The sequence below is a fragment of the Oncorhynchus gorbuscha genome, unplaced genomic scaffold (genome assembly GCF_021184085.1).
Source record: "Oncorhynchus gorbuscha isolate QuinsamMale2020 ecotype Even-year unplaced genomic scaffold, OgorEven_v1.0 Un_scaffold_496, whole genome shotgun sequence".
NCBI classification, from domain to species: domain Eukaryota; kingdom Metazoa; phylum Chordata; class Actinopteri; order Salmoniformes; family Salmonidae; genus Oncorhynchus; species Oncorhynchus gorbuscha.
The window spans coordinates 512,995-530,494 of NW_025745323.1; the positions used below are offsets into that span (position 1 = coordinate 512,995).

General features: G+C 48.1%; 1 protein-coding gene across 1 annotated transcript in view; it reads right to left on the reverse strand.

Annotated features, from left to right (window-relative positions):
- Window positions 1-17,500, reverse strand: part of LOC124018374 (dual specificity tyrosine-phosphorylation-regulated kinase 2-like) — a 27,086-nt gene that overhangs the window by 8,438 nt on the left and 1,148 nt on the right. Inside the window, 1 exon segment of the mRNA XM_046333657.1 lies at window positions 15,725-15,854. The gene's annotated coding sequence lies outside the window, so the exon portion shown is untranslated.

The window sequence follows — 17,500 nt, forward strand, 5'->3', positions numbered from 1 at the left end:
CTAGTCACTACCAGGTCAGACTAGTCACTAGAAACTCACTACCAGGTCAGACTAGCCACTAGACTCACAACCAGGTCAGACTAGTCACTAGACTCGCTACCAGGTCAGACTAGTCACTAGAAACTCATTACCAGGTCAGACTAGCCACTAGAAACTCACTACCAGGTCAGACTAGTCACTAGACTCACTACCAGGTCAGACTAGTCACTAGAAACTCATTACCAGGTCAGACTAGTCACTAGACTCACTACCAGGTCAGACTAGCCACTATAAACTCACTACCAGGTCAGACTAGTCACTAGACTCACTACCAGGTCAGACTAGTCACGAGACTCACTACCAGGTCAGACTAGTCACTAGAAACTCACTACCAGGTCAGACTAGTCACTACCAGGTCAGACTAGTCACTAGAAACTCACTACCAGGTCAGACTAGTCACTACCAGGTCAGACTAGCCACTAGACTCACTATCAGGTCAGACTAGTCACTAGACTCACTATCAGGTCAGACTAGTCACTAGAAACTCACTACCAGGTCAGACTAGTCACTAGAAACTCGCTACCAGGTCAGACTAGTCACTAGAAACTCACTACCAGGTCAGACTAGTCACTAGACTCACTACCAGGTCAGACTAGTCACTAGAAACTCGCTACCAGGTCAGACTAGTCACGAGACTCACTACCAGGTCAGACTAGTCACTACCAGGTCAAACTAGTCACTAGAAACTCACTACCAGGTCAGACTAGTCACTACCAGGTCAGACTAGTCACTACCAGGTCAGACTAGTCACTACCAGGTCAAACTAGTCACTAGAAACTCACTACCAGGTCAGACTAGTCACTACCAGGTCAGACTAGTCACTACCAGGTCAGACTAGTCACTACCAGGTCAGACTAGCCACTAGAACTCACTACCAGGTCAGACTAGTCACTAGACTCACTACCAGGTCAGACTAGTCACGAGACTCACTACCAGGTCAGACTAGTCACTAGAACTCACTACCAGGTCAGACTAGTCACTAGAAACTCACTACCAGGTCAGACTAGTCACTACCAGGTCAGACTAGTCACTAGAAACTCACTACCAGGTCAGACTAGCCACTAGACTCACTACCAGGTCAGACTAGTCACGAGACTCACTACCAGGTCAGACTAGTCACTAGAAACTCACTACCAGGTCAGACTAGTCACTAGAAACTCACTACCAGGTCAGACTAGTCACTAGACTCACTACCAGGTCAGACTAGTCACTAGAAACTCATTACCAGGTCAGACTAGTCACTAGACTCACTACCAGGTCAGACTAGCCACTAGAAACTCACTACCAGGTCAGACTAGTCACTAGACTCACTACCAGGTCAGACTAGTCACTAGAAACTCACTACCAGGTCAGACTAGTCACTAGAACTCACTACCAGGTCAGACTAGTCACTAGAACTCACTACCAGGTCAGACTAGTCACTAGAAACTCACTACCAGGTCAGACTAGTCACTAGAACTCACTACCAGGTCAGACTAGTCACTAGACTCACTATCAGGTCAGACTAGTCACTAGACTCACTATCAGGTCAGACTAGTCACTAGAAACTCACTACCAGGTCAGACTAGTCACTAGAAACTCGCTACCAGGTCAGACTAGTCACTAGAAACTCACTACCAGGTCAGACTAGTCACTAGAACTCACTACCAGGTCAGACTAGTCACTAGAAACTCGCTACCAGGTCAGACTAGTCACGAGACTCACTACCAGGTCAGACTAGTCACTACCAGGTCAAACTAGTCACTAGAAACTCACTACCAGGTCAGACTAGTCACTACCAGGTCAGACTCACTACCAGGTCAGACTAGTCACTACCAGGTCAAACTAGTCACTAGAAACTCACTACCAGGTCAGACTAGTCACTAGGAACTCACTACCAGGTCAGACTAGTCACTAGAACTCACTACCAGGTCAGACTAGTCACTAGAACTCACTACCAGGTCAGACTAGTCACTAGACTCACTACCAGGTCAGACCAGTCACGAGACTCACTACCAGGTCAGACTAGTCACTAGAAACTCACTACCAGGTCAGACTAGTCACTACCAGGTCAGACTAGTCACTAGAAACTCACTACCAGGTCAGACTAGCCACTAGACTCACTACCAGGTCAGACTAGTCACGAGACTCACTACCAGGTCAGACTAGTCACTAGAAACTCACTACCAGGTCAGACTAGTCACTAGAAACTCACTACCAGGTCAGACTAGTCACTAGACTCACTACCAGGTCAGACTAGTCACTAGAAACTCATTACCAGGTCAGACTAGTCACTAGACTCACTACCAGGTCAGACTAGCCACTAGAAACTCACTACCAGGTCAGACTAGTCACTAGACTCACTACCAGGTCAGACTAGTCACTAGAAACTCACTACCAGGTCAGACTAGTCACTAGAACTCACTACCAGGTCAGACTAGTCACTAGAACTCACTACCAGGTCAGACTAGTCACTAGAACTCACTACCAGGTCAGACTAGTCACTAGAAACTCACTACCAGGTCAGACTAGTCACTAGAACTCACTACCAGGTCAGACTAGTCACTAGACTCACTATCAGGTCAGACTAGTCACTAGAAACTCACTACCAGGTCAGACTAGTCACTAGAAACTCGCTACCAGGTCAGACTAGTCACTAGAAACTCACTACCAGGTCAGACTAGTCACTAGAACTCACTACCAGGTCAGACTAGTCACTAGAAACTCGCTACCAGGTCAGACTAGTCACGAGACTCACTACCAGGTCAGACTAGTCACTACCAGGTCAAACTAGTCACTAGAAACTCACTACCAGGTCAGACTAGTCACTACCAGGTCAGACTAGTCACTACCAGGTCAGACTAGTCACTACCAGGTCAAACTAGTCACTAGAAACTCACTACCAGGTCAGACTAGTCACTACCAGGTCAGACTAGTCACTACCAGGTCAGACTAGTCACTACCAGGTCAGACTAGCCACTAGAACTCACTACCAGGTCAGACTAGTCACTAGACTCACTACCAGGTCAGACTAGTCACTAGACTCACTACCAGGTCAGACTAGTCACTAGACTCACTACCAGGTCAGACTAGTCACTAGACTCACTACCAGGTCAGACTAGTCACTAGACTCACTACCAGGTCAGACTAGTCACTACCAGGTCAGACTAGTCACTAGAAACTCACTACCAGGTCAGACTAGTCACTAGAAACTTCCCAGTAAAATCCATAGAGACTGACATGTACAATATGCCCCTGCATTCAGAATGCGTAGAGAGAAGTTTTATGTTGTTTTTGGGGGGAAATGTTCTTTCATGCTAACTTCAATACTCTGTGTATATCTAGCTCCTTCTTTCCTATAAATGTTTAGCGTGAACGCTATTAGTGTACTTCCTGTGTTCCTGAGCTGCCTCCCCACCAGACCCTTCCCTAGGAGATGAGGTGATTATCTCCTCGCTCGGCAGACATCTTGTTTTCTCTCTGCAACATCCTGTTGCTTCGTTCAGGCAGGGGATTGTCTGTTCCCCCTGTCCTACTGCTTCCACACACCGCACACACACACACACACACACACACACACACACACACACACACACACACACACACACACACACACACACACACACACACACACACACACACACACACACACACACACACACACACACACACACACACACACACACACACACACACACACACACACACACACACACACACACACACACACACACACACACACACACACACACACACACACACACACACACACACACACACACACACACACACACCCTGAATTTGCATGGTTAGAGTCCTTCTTCTCTCCCTCCTCGACCCATTACTGTCCTGTCTGTAGACTAGAGTCTGTCTCCACAAACCATTACTGTCCTGTCTGTAGACTAGAGTCTGTCTCCACAAACCATTACTGTCCTGTCTGTAGGCTAGACAAACCATTACTGTCCTGTCTGTAGACTAGAGTCTGTCTCCACAAACCATTACTGTCCTGTCTGTAGACTAGAGTCTGTCTCCACAAACCATTACAGTCCTGTCTGTAGACTAGAGTCTGTCTCCACAAACCATTACAGTCCTGTCTGTAGACTAGAGTCTGTCTCCACAAACCATTACAGTCCTGTCTGTAGACTTGACAGGAGTCTGTCTCCTGGAACAAACAGGACATTACAGTCCTGTCAGAGACAGGACAGAGCTGGTACTAGTCCCCTGGGTCAGAGACAGGACAGAGCTGGTACTAGTTTCCTGGGTCAGAGACAGGACAGAGCTAGTACTAGTTCCCTGTAACAGACAGGACAGAGCTGGTACTAGTCCCCTGGGTCAGAGACAGGACAGAGCTGGTACTAGTTCCCTGGGTTAGAGACAGGACAGAGCTGGTACTAGTTCCCTGGGTCAGAGACAGGACAGAGCTGGTACTAGTCCCTGGAACAGACAGGACAAAGCTGGTACTAGTCCCCTGGAACAGAGACAGGACAAAGCTGGTACTAGTCCCCTGGAACAGACAGGACAGAGCTGGTACTAGTCCCCTGGAACAGACAGGACAGAGCTGGTACTAGTCCCCTGGAACAGACAGGACAAAGCTGGTACTAGTCCCCTGGAACAGACAGGACAAAGCTGGTACTAGTCCCCTGGAACAGACAGGACAGAGCTGGTACTAGTCCCCTGGAACAGACAGGACAGAGCTGGTACTAGTCCCCTGGAACAGACAGGACAAAGCTGGTACTAGTCCCCTGGAACAGACAGGACAGAGCTGGTACTAGTCCCCTGGAACAGACAGGTCAGAGCTGGTACTAGTCCCCTGGAACAGAGACAGGACAGAGCTGGTACTAGTTCCCTGGGTTAGAGACAGGACAGAGCTGGTACTAGTTCCCTGGGTTAGAGACAGGACAGAGCTGGTACTAGTTCCCTGGGTTAGAGACAGGACAGAGCTGGTACTAGTTCCTGGGTTAGAGACAGAATAGAGCTGGTACTAGTCCCCTGGGTCAGAGACAGGACAGAGCTCGTACTAGTCCCCTGAAACAGACAGGACAGAGCTGGTACTAGTCCCCTGGGTCAGAGACAGGACAGAGCTGGTACTAGTTCCCTGGGTTAGAGACAGGACAGAGCTGGTACTAGTTCCCTGGGTTAGAGACAGGACAGAGCTGGTACTAGTTCCCTGGGTTAGAGACAGAATAGAGCTGGTACTAGTCCCCTGGGTCAGAGACAGGACAGAGCTCGTACTAGTCCCCTGAAACAGACAGGACAGAGCTGGTACTAGTCCCCTGGGTCAGAGACAGGACAGAGCTGGTACTAGTCCCCTGAAACAGAGACAGGACAGAGCTGGTACTAGTCCCCTGAAACAGAGACAGGACAGAGCTGGTACTAGTCCCCTGGGTCAGAGACAGGACAGAGCTGGTACTAGTACCCTGAAACAGAGACAGGACAGAGCTGGTACTAGTCCCCTGGGTCAGAGACAGGACAGAGCTGGTACTAGTTCCCTGGGTTAGAGACAGGACAGAGCTGGTACTAGTCCCCTGGGTCAGAGACAGGACAGAGCTGGTACTAGTCCCCTGAAACAGAGACAGGACAGAGCTGTTACTAGTCCCCTGGGTCAGAGACAGGACAGAGCTGGTACTAGTCCCCTGGGTCAGAGACAAGACAGAGCTGGTACTAGTCCCCTGGAACAGACAGGACAGAGCTGGTACTAGTCCCCTGGGTCAGAGACAGGACAGAGCTGGTACTAGTCCCCTGGGTCAGAGACAGGACAGAGCTGGTACTAGTCCCCTGGAACAGACAGGACAGAGCTGGTACTAGTCCCCTGGGTCAGAGACAGGACAGAGCTGGTACTAGTCCCCTGGAACAGACAGGACAGAGCTGGTACTAGTCCCCTGGGTCAGAGACAGGACAGAGCTGGTACTAGTCCCCTGGAACAGACAGGACAGAGCTGGTACTAGTCCCCTGGGTCAGAGACAGGACAGAGCTGGTACTAGTCCCCTGGAACAGACAGGACAGAGCTGGTACTAGTCCCCTGGGTCAGAGACAAGACAGAGCTGGTACTAGTCCCCTGGAACAGACAGGACAGAGCTGGTACTAGTCCCCTGGGTCAGAGACAGGACAGAGCTGGTACTAGTCCCCTGGGTCAGAGACAGGACAGAGCTGGTACTAGTCCCCTGGAACAGACAGGACAGAGCTGGTACTAGTCCCCTGGAACAGACAGGACAGAGCTGGTACTAGTCCCCTGGAACAGACAGGACAAAGCTGGCACTAGTCCCCTGGAACAGACAGGACAGAGCTGGTACTAGTCCCCTGGAACAGACAGGTCAGAGCTGGTACTAGTCCCCTGGAACAGAGACAGGACAGAGCTGGTACTAGTTCCCTGGGTTAGAGACAGAATAGAGCTGGTACTAGTTCCCTGGGTTAGAGACAGGACAGAGCTGGTACTAGTTCCCTGGGTTAGAGACAGGACAGAGCTGGTACTAGTTCCCTGGGTTAGAGACAGAATAGAGCTGGTAGTCCCCTGGGTCAGAGACAGGACAGAGCTGTACTAGTCCCCTGAACAGACAGGACAGAGCTGGTACTAGTCCCCTGGGTCAGAGACAGGACAGAGCTGGTACTAGTCCCCTGAAACAGAGACAGGACAGAGCTGGTACTAGTCCCCTGAAACAGAGACAGGACAGAGCTGGTACTAGTCCCCTGGTCAGAGACAGGACAGAGCTGGTACTAGTTCCCTGGGTTAGAGACAGGACAGAGCTGGTACTAGTCCCTGGGTCAGAGACAGGTCAGAGCTGGTACTAGTCCCCAGAACAGAGACAGGACAGAGCTGTTACTAGTCCCTGGGTCAGAGACAGGACAGAGCTGGTACTAGTCCCCTGGGTCAGAGACAAGACAGAGCTGGTACTAGTCCCCTGGAACAGACAGGACAGAGTTGTCAGCTGGTCTCTGTACTACAGAACAGGGTTGAGCTGGTACTGGTCCCCTGGGTCAGACAGGACAGAGCTGTACTAGTCCCCTGGAACAGACAGGACAGAGCTGGTACTAGTCCCCTGGGTCAGAGACAGGACAGAGCTGGTACTAGTCCCCTGGAACAGACAGGACAGAGCTGGTACTAGTCCACTGGGTCAGAACAGGGTTGAGGTGGTTGTCAGAGACTGGACAGAGCTGTACTAGTCCCCAGAACAGGGACAGAGCTGGTACTGTAAGCTGGTCAGTCAGTCCCCTGGAACAGAACAGGACAGAGCTGGTACTAGTCCTGGTTCTCAGTCCCCTGGAACAGAACAGGACAGAGCTGGTTGTCAGCTGGTCTCTGGAACAGAACAGGACAGAGGTGGTGTAGTCCTCTGGTTCTCAGTACTGGAACAGAACAGGTTGAGGTGGTGTCAGCTGGTCTCAGTCCCCTGGAACAGAACAGGACAGAGGTGGTTGTCAGTTGGTCAGTCCCAGCATGTCCTTGATTTAGAACAGGGTTGAGATTGTGTGTCTTTTAGCACCACGGTCATAAACTGTAGACCCCTTCAGAAATGTTCAGCATGTCACCATGTTCCTGATGGTGGTTGTCAGCTGGTCTCTGTACTACAGAACAGGGTTGAGGTGGTTGTCAGCTGGTCTCTGTACTACAGAACAGGGTTGAGGTGGTTGTCAGCTGGTCTCTGTACTACAGAACAGGGTTGAGGTGGTTGTCAGCTGGTCTCTGTACTACAGAACAGGGTTGAGGTGGTTGTCAGCTGGTCTCTGTACTACAGAACAGGGTTGAGAGGTGGTTGTCAGCTGGTCTCTGTACTACAGAACAGGGTTGAGGTGGTGTCAGCTGGTCTCTGTACTACAGAACAGGGTTGAGAGGTGGTTGTCAGCTGGTCTCTGTACTACAGAACAGGGTTGAGAGGTGGTTGTCAGCTGGTCTCTGTACTACAGAACAGGGTTGAGGTGGTTGTCAGCTGGTCTCTGTACTACAGAACAGGGTTGAGGTGGTTGTCAGCTGGTCTCTGTACTACAGAACAGGGTTGAGAGGTGGTTGTCAGCTGGTCTCTGTACTACAGAACAGGGTTGAGGTGGTTGTCAGCTGGTCTCTGTACTACAGAACAGGGTTGAGGTGGTTGTCAGCTGGTCTCTGTACTACAGAACAGGGTTGAGGTGGTTGTCAGCTGGTCTCTGTACTACAGAACAGGGTTGAGGTGGTTGTCAGCTGGTCTCTGTACTACAGAACAGGGTTGAGGTGGTTGTCAGCTGGTCTCTGTACTACAGAACAGGGTTGAGAGGTGGTTGTCAGCTGGTCTCTGTACTACAGAACAGGGTTGAGGTGGTTGTCAGCTGGTCTCTGTACTACAGAACAGGGTTGAGAGGTGGTTGTCAGCTGGTCTCTGTACTACAGAACAGGGTTGAGGTGGTTGTCAGCTGGTCTCTGTACTACAGAACAGGGTTGAGGTGGTGTAAGCTGGTCTCTGTACTACAGAACAGGGTTGAGGTGGTTGTCAGCTGGTCTCTGTACTACAGAACAGGGTTGAGGTGGTTGTCAGCTGGTCTCTGTACTACAGAACAGGGTTGAGGTGGTTGTCAGCTGGTCTCTGTACTACAGAACAGGGTTGAGGTGGTTGTCAGCTGGTCTCTGTGCTACAGAACAGGGTTGAGGTGGTTGTCAGCTGGTCTCTGTACTACAGAACAGGGTTGAGAGGTGGTTGTCAGCTGGTCTCTGTACTACAGAACAGGGTTGAGGTGGTTGTCAGCTGGTCTCTGTACTACAGAACAGGGTTGAGGTGGTTGTCAGCTGGTCTCTGTACTACAGAACAGGGTTGAGAGGTGGTTGTCAGCTGGTCTCTGTACTACAGAACAGGGTTGAGGTGGTTGTCAGCTGGTCTCTGTACTACAGAACAGGGTTGAGGTGGTTGTCAGCTGGTCTCTGTACTACAGAACAGGGTTGAGGTGGTTGTCAGCTGGTCTCTGTACTACAGAACAGGGTTGAGAGGTGGTTGTCAGCTGGTCTCTGTACTACAGAACAGGGTTGAGGTGGTGTCAGCTGGTCTCTGTACTACAGAACAGGGTTTGAGGTGGTTGTCAGCTGGTCTCTGTACTACAGAACAGGGTTGAGAGGTGGTTGTCAGCTGGTCTCTGTACTACAGAACAGGGTTGAGGTGGTTGTCAGCTGGTCTCTGTACTACAGAACAGGGTTGAGGTGGTTGTCAGCTGGTCTCTGTACTACAGATCAGGGTTGAGAGGTGGTTGTCAGCTGGTCTCTGTACTACAGAACAGGGTTGAGAGGTGGTTGTCAGCTGGTCTCTGTACTACAGAACAGGGTTGAGGTGGTGTCAGCTGGTCTCTGTACTACAGATCAGGGTTGAGAGGTGGTTGTCAGCTGGTCTCTGTACTACAGAACAGGGTTGAGAGGTGGTTGTCAGCTGGTCTCTGTACTACAGAACAGGGTTGAGGTGGTTGTCAGCTGGTCTCTGTACTACAGATCAGGGTTGAGAGGTGGTTGTCAGCTGGTCTCTGTACTACAGAACAGGGTTGAGAGGTGGTTGTCAGCTGGTCTCTGTACTACAGAACAGGGTTGAGGTGGTTGTCAGCTGGTCTCTGTACTACAGAACAGGGTTGAGGTGGTTGTCAGCTGGTCTCTGTACTACAGATCAGGGTTGAGAGGTGGTTGTCAGCTGGTCTCTGTACTACAGAACAGGGTTGAGAGGTGGTTGTCAGCTGGTCTCTGTACTACAGAACAGGGTTGAGGTGGTGTCAGCTGGTCTCTGTACTACAGATCAGGGTTGAGAGGTGGTTGTCAGCTGGTCTCTGTACTACAGAACAGGGTTGAGAGGTGGTTGTCAGCTGGTCTCTGTACTACAGAACAGGGTTGAGGTGGTTGTCAGCTGGTCTCTGTACTACAGATCAGGGTTGAGAGGTGGTTGTCAGCTGGTCTCTATACTACAGAACAGGGTGTGGGGGAGCTATAAATTCTTCCACTATGTCAACTAGAGTTATTCCACCATGTCAACTAGTTATTCCACCATGTCCACGAGAGTTATTCCACCATGTCAACTCGTTATTCCACCATGTCAACTAGTTATTCCACCATGTCCACTAGAGTTATTCCACCATGTCAACTAGTTATTCCACCATGTCAACTAGTTATTCCACCATGTCAACTAGTTATTCCACCATGTCAACGAGAGTTATTCCACCATGTCCACTAGAGTTATTCCTCCATGTCAACTAGAGTTATTCCTCCAAGTCCACTAGTTATTCCTCCATGTCAACTAGAGTTATTCCACCATGTCAACTAGAGTTATTCCACCATGCCAACTAGAGTTATTCCATTATGTCAACTAGAGTTATTCCATTATGTCAACTAGAGTTATTCCACCATGTCCACCATGTCAACTAGAGTTATTCCACCATGTCAACTAGAGTTATTCCACCATGTCAACTAGAGTTATTCCACCATGTCAACTAGAGTTATTCCACCATGTCCACCATGTCAACTAGAGTTATTCCACCATGTCAACTAGAGTTATTCCACCATGTCAACTAGAGTTATTCCACCATGTCAACTAGAGTTATTCCACCATGTCAACTAAAGTTATTCCACCATGTCCACCATGTCAACTAGAGTTATTCCACCATGTCAACTAGAGTTATTCCACCATGTCAACTAGAGTTATTCCACCATGTCAACTAGAGTTATTCATCCATGTCAACTAGAGTTATTCCACCATGTCAACTAGAGTTATTCCACCATGTCAACTAGAGTTATTCCACCATGTCAACTAGAGTTATTCCACCATGTCAACTAGAGTTATTCCACCATGTCAACTCGAGTTATTCCACCATGTCAACTCGAGTTAGTCCACCATGTCAACTAGAGTTATTCCACCATGTCAACTAGTTATTCCACCATGTCAACTAGAGTTATTCCACCATGTCAACTCGAGTTATTCCACCATGTCAACTCGAGTTATTCCACCATGTCAACTCGAGTTATTCCACCATGTCAACTCGAGTTAGTCCACCATGTCAACTCGAGTTAGTCCACCATGTCAACTCGAGTTAGTCCACCATGTCAACTAGAGTTATTCCACCATGTCAACTAGTTATTCCACCATGTCAACTCGAGTTATTCCACCATGTCAACTCGAGTTATTCCACCATGTCAACTCGAGTTATTCCACCATGTCCACTAGAGTTATTCCGCCATGTCAACTAGAGTTATTCCACCATGTCAACTAGAGTTATTCCGCCGTGTCAACTAGAGTTATTCCACCATGTCAACTAGAGTTATTCCACCATGTCAACTAGAGTTATTCCACCATGTCAACTAGTTATTCCACCATGTCAACTAGAGTTATTCCACCATGTCAACTAGAGTTATTCCACCATGTCAACTAGAGTTATTCCTCCATGTCAACTAGAGTTATTCCACCATGTCAACTAGTTATTCCACCATGTCAACTAGAGTTGTTCCACCATGTCAACTAAAGTTATTCCACCATGTCAACTAGAGTTATTCCACCATGTCAACGTGAGTTATTCCACCATACTTATACAACACTTACTATAATATTTATCTACACACAGTCACATCATGTTCAACTAGCGTGTCTGTGAAATGATTAGCCATGTATTGTTGCCTCTGAGACCAACTACAGTGTGTGTGTGTGTGTGTGTGTGTGTGTGTGTGTGTGTGTGTGTGTGTGTGTGTGTGTGTGTGTGTGTGTGTGTGTGTGTGTGTGTGTGTGTGTGTGTGTGTGTGTGTGTGTGTGTGTGTGTGTGTGTGTGTGCGTGTGTGTGTGCGTGTGTGTGTCTCTCAATAGCTGTTCTAAATGCTGTCTTTTTAACACTTGTCCTGTGTCTTGGTTGGATAACAGGGACATGATGTGGACAGGAAGGGGGGCAGGTCAGGGAGAGGGTAGAGAGGACGACAGCTGCAGATTACAGGATACCACTGGTCTGTAGCCCAAACCACACGTGTTCAGTCAGTCCCTCCCTGTTTCAGTCCGTTTGGGGCACGATGAACAAGACCCAACTCTCTGCAGACGGCCGGGGGTACCTCAGTCATTTATCACCCCCCTAGTGTCCCAACTCAGAGAGTGATAATATCTGACTGCAAATATGTCTCAAATAGCTGCCTATTCTCATATAGAGCCGATGGGCTTTGGTCACAGCTAGGGCACTAGATAGGGAATAGGGGGCCGTTTAGGAGGAGGAGAGCTGTGTTTTGCTCCCAGTGTTGTGTTCCACTAAGAGGCCTTGCTTCACCACCTCTCTGTACTGTAGAGGTTCTGGTTCCGGAACAGATGTCTTCACCACCTCTCTGTACTGTAGAGGGTTCTGGTTCCGGAACAGATGTCTACACCACCTCTCTGTACTGTAGAGGTTCTGGTTCCGGAACAGATGTCTTCACCACCTCTCTGTACTGTAGAGGTTCTGGTTCCACAACAGATGTGTTTGTGTCAACACTAATGAGGTTATTTCAGGTCGGGCCAAACAGGAGAAGAAACAGAACAGTCCATAACTGAGTGGACAGAGAGCTAGCAACCTTGACAGCATTAGATGGGCCAATTCTACCACTAATAAAACCTGAACATGTGACCTTATTGTGTCTCTGTCCTTCTCCTCTCTGGATAACAATGACTGTCTGGAACACATGGAGCAACTGTTACTGCCAGTGACCTGCCTGGAATGGGCACCAGGACTACTTGAACAAAGGACAGGCCTGACAGGGAGAGTAGCTACTTGAATGGACACCAGGACTACTTGAACAAAGGACAGGCCTGACAGGGAGAGTAGCTACTTGAATGGGCACCAGGACTACTTTAACAAAGGACAGGCCTGACAGGGAGAGTATCTACTTGAATGGGCACCAGGACTACTTGAACAAAGGACAGGCCTAACAGGGAGAGTAGCTACTTGAATGGACACCAGGACTACTTGAACAAAGGACAGGCCTGACAGGGAGAGTAGCTACTTGAATGGGCACCAGGACTACTTGAACAAAGGACAGGCCTGACAGGGAGAGTAGCTACTTGAATGGGCACCAGGACTACTTGAACAAAGGACAGGCCTGACAGGGAGAGTAGCTACTTGAATGGGCACCAGGACTACTTGAACAAAGGACAGGCCTAACAGGGAGAGTAGCTACTTGAATGGACACCAGGACTACTTGAACAAAGGACAGGCCTGACAGGGAGAGTAGCTACTTGAATGGACACCAGGACTACTTGAACAAAGGACAGGCCTGACAGGGAGAGTAGCTACTTGAATGGGCACCAGGACTACTTTAACAAAGGACAGGCCTGACAGGGAGAGTATCTACTTGAATGGGCACCAGGACTACTTGAACAAAGGACAGGCCCTGACAGGGAGAGTAGCTACTTGAATGGACACCAGGACTACTTGAACAGGGGACAGGCCTGACAGGGAGAGTAGCTACTGGAATAGACACCAGGACTACTTGAACAAAGGACAGGCCCTGACAGGGAGTGTAGCTACTGGAATAGACACCAGGACTACTTGAACAAAGGACAGGCCCTGACAGGGAGTGTAGCTACTGGAATAGACACCAGGACTACTTGAACAAAGGACAGGCCCTGACAGGGAGTGTAGCTACAATGACATGATTCCAACTACCAGAGTAGCTGCGTTAAGTGGCAGAATTCTTCGTTAAGACTACTGATTGATAGACTACATTCTCTCAGAATTGTATTGGGAAAGACACCAATTTCCCCCCTCCCCAGTGAAAGTTAGTTTTGCAGATTCGGTCAAATCTATGTTCAAATCTATGTTCTTGTTCTTTGGATGAATAGAGGTAAATAGTTGAGTAAATCAGAAAGTGATATTGTGAATTTATGATACAGTCTACACATTGTGTGACCAGATACAACACCTAACACTGTCTGAACCTGACAATGAACAGTTAACCTGATTAAATAGTATCAGCACTCAGAGAACGGTGGAGGTCGACACGCAACCATTGATTATACCTGTCCTGAGCACAGAGACAGGTGAGGAACATGTCTGTTCCTCACAGAGACAGAGACAGGTGAGGAATATGTCTGTTCCTCACAGAGACAGAGACAGGTGAGGAATATGTCTGTTCCTCACAGAGACAGAGACAGGTGAGGAATATGTCTGTTCCTCACAGAGACAGAGACAGGTGAGGAACATGTCTGTTCCTCACAGAGACAGAGACAGGTGAGGAATATGTCTGTTCCTCACAGAGACAGAGACAGGTGAGGAATATGTCTGTTCCTCACAGAGACAGAGACTGGTGAGGAATATATCCGTGGTTTATTTACAACTTAACAACATTGTCCCTGGGGCTATTTCAGGAAGGACCAATATAAATCTTCCTCATTTTGATTTGAACTTCCTGGTCAGGTTTTTATTTTCCTTAAATCATAGTTGAAGATAAACACAAGGGCCCAATAAAATCCTCTGTCAGGAGAAATCTGCTGAGCTGCTGAGCTCGTCCTTCTGGCCTAGTCTATATTTATAGCTATTTGAAGGAAGGACTAAATAAAGGACTGGAAACTCCTCCTTCATTTAACTGGAGTCCAAATCCTCCATTACTTCAGGACACACTTTTATAGAGCCTGCTGGACCAACTATCCACCAGTATTAAAACATTACAATATCATTTCATGTTTACAGTTGGGTCATGTTTACACATCCCTCCCCCCCCAACATATGAACCTTATAGTCTCGATTGTCAAAATAAAGACATATCTGTCTGAGATCACGTGCAAACATCAGGCAGGCTATAAATCAGTCGGCTAACGTAGCTACACTGTACACAGTAAGAGTTGTTTCAACCTCCACAAGACACATAGCCTCTGCTTACCTGAGTATCTCTGTCAACGTGATTATCGTAAAACGGTATATTTTTTCTACAGCATGCAAACTCATATTAAATCTCAATCTTCAATTTCCCTGAATCCATGTGCGCCCCCCCAGACACACACAACACACTGGCAATGGCTTCGAGACAAGACTCTTATCGTGTGGCCTCACATTTTATACCAGTCTGACAACATGCGAAACATCCTAACTAACTGTCAACTCAACAACGCTGTAGGTATGCAACAACAACAACAGCAACAACAACAACAGCAATAACAAATCCTAAATATGGTGCATTGGGATTTTGCAAGTTGCAACTGTATCACTGAGAAGTCTAACTGACGTTAAAGCTCCAAGCTTGAAATCTAGCCTCTGCCAGCCTGCTACGATCATCGTAAAAGTTACAGCACCGTAAAGAACGAATACCGTGTAGCCCTTCCACGGTCATAAACAAAACTATAAGCACACGTGACATAGGGCTACTACCATACGCGTTATCTAGGATCACACGATATATAGCTTGATATCTATGTATTGTCTGCTGTACCCTACACGTGCTAATGCCCTATAATGTACACCTCGCGTGACAGTGTGGCAGGACAACTTGTTACGTGGTTGCATTCCGTTCAGCTGAATCTAAACCAAACCGCGGCGCTACGTTGTAACAACCATGTAACCACACAACCCTCCCCTGTTCGCAACAAAATATGTTTTTATTAGACACCATTTCCGGTCTCTATAGCCTATAGATAAGCGATGCACGATGTAAATGAAACTACTGTAATCCATTGCAATAGGCAGCAGGTCCACACTATTATTAGTATTATTAGTATAAGAAGAAGCCGATGTTTAGTCCACAGTAAACCCACAAGCAAGCATGGCTCCGTAGGTTACGTACCGTGAGCGACTTGATATTCCTGAGGGGTGGTAGTGTGACGGGCGATGGCGGGTCTGTCGCTGCTACGGCCCGGGGACCCCCGACTCCGATTCCGGGGGAAGACTGTAGCTGGCAGATCTCACCCCTTTGCCTGCAGATCGTACAAAATGACACAGGAAATGAGGTTAATCTGAATGGGCCTATTTACCCACATAGGCCACCTCAGAGTTGTCAGGCTGTAAAGTAGGCTATGGACTCTTGTCTTAATCCCTTTTAAGGATAGTAATTTAAGCAGGCATTTAAGGGGGTCATTGTAGGTGGAAATCCTTCTTGCGACAATGGCTTCGGCAAAAACAGGTAGGTTAATTCCGCATTATGTGTGCTTGGACAGATGATGACCGCCAGAGTGTAGGCTGTCCTGGTTGTAAGATCCTTTTGCGCCCCATAGTCGTGTAGCATATAGAGATCGGGGGAAAACAACACAGAAACCAGTGGGCATATGATTCCGTCCTGCTTGCAGAAATAAACCTGTGTTCTCTCTTGACACACATATACTGTCATATGGGATAAATAACACACCGGCATTTGACTTTGGTTTTGCAAACAGCCCACTTCAGGCTTTTAGAGAAAGAAAGAAAAAAAAAATCTCCGAATGTATCGCCATTAACTACTCAAAACATAGAGCAGGGATACACTATTTTAGCAAAGGCTCCCCCCCTCTTCAACAGACCAGGGAAAACCCGAAGCAAGACTCGGCGTAAACGTGTAATAAACTTGTTACAAAGAACCCGACAAAAAAGGCATAAAATCCATCAACAATATTCCTCCGGCGATCAAAGTGAGTTTAACCGTATTGTTTAGCCCGTTCGGCTCCATGTTGTTGTTCCTTACCAGTTGGATAGACGGCAGCGCACGGCTTCTTGGATAACATGGCCGCTGGAGAGTCACGCACAGAAAAACCCACTTTCAGAATCTCCCCTCCTCCCACTCGGCTGTGTGATCACCGATGTCGCTACTCCAATCAGCTACATCCAGTCTTGCATTCGCAACGTGCAACTCTGCAAAACTGGGAAGTCTTCCATCAACACCAGCTGAAATGTTGCTTCTGCCGCCACCATCGCTTGGAAATACAACCCCAAAAACACGAACCTATAGATACCAAAATATATATATATATCCCACGCTAGGCTGCTGTAGATCAATACAACAACAAACTAACTCCGTGTTTTTTTTCCTTCTTCAACACAAGCAACAGAAGCGGCATCAGTCTCTCTCACCTACACTGCAAATACATAAGTCTGTCAACAAGTTTGGGTGTTGCCTTCTTCCTTATCTATCGTCCTTGCACTCATCCACCTCTCTCTCTCTCTCTCTCTCTCTCTCTCTCTCTCTCTCTCTCTCTCTCTCTCTCTCTCTCTCTCTCTCTCTCTCTCTCTCACACACTCACACACTAATGAGCGTGAGATGTGGTTGGTTCGGTTGCTAAGCTGGCGACGCACAACCAGCCTATGTTCCAGCAGGAGCCGACAGACAGCCTACATTTAGGGAAGTCCTCTTGGTCACTTGGTGATCACGAACCCAAACCCAACCGACCCATTAATTAATATAACGTGATAGGAATATCTATACGGACTTTTCTGACTTGCAACGATCCAAAAAACTAAAACAGAACTTTTACCTTAACCCTAAACCTTAACCAAACACCTGACCACCCCCCCTAACCACATTCTTATAATATTCTGAAATTAAATATCGGTTTGCACGTCAGAATAGTCTGTATAGCCCTAGACACATATG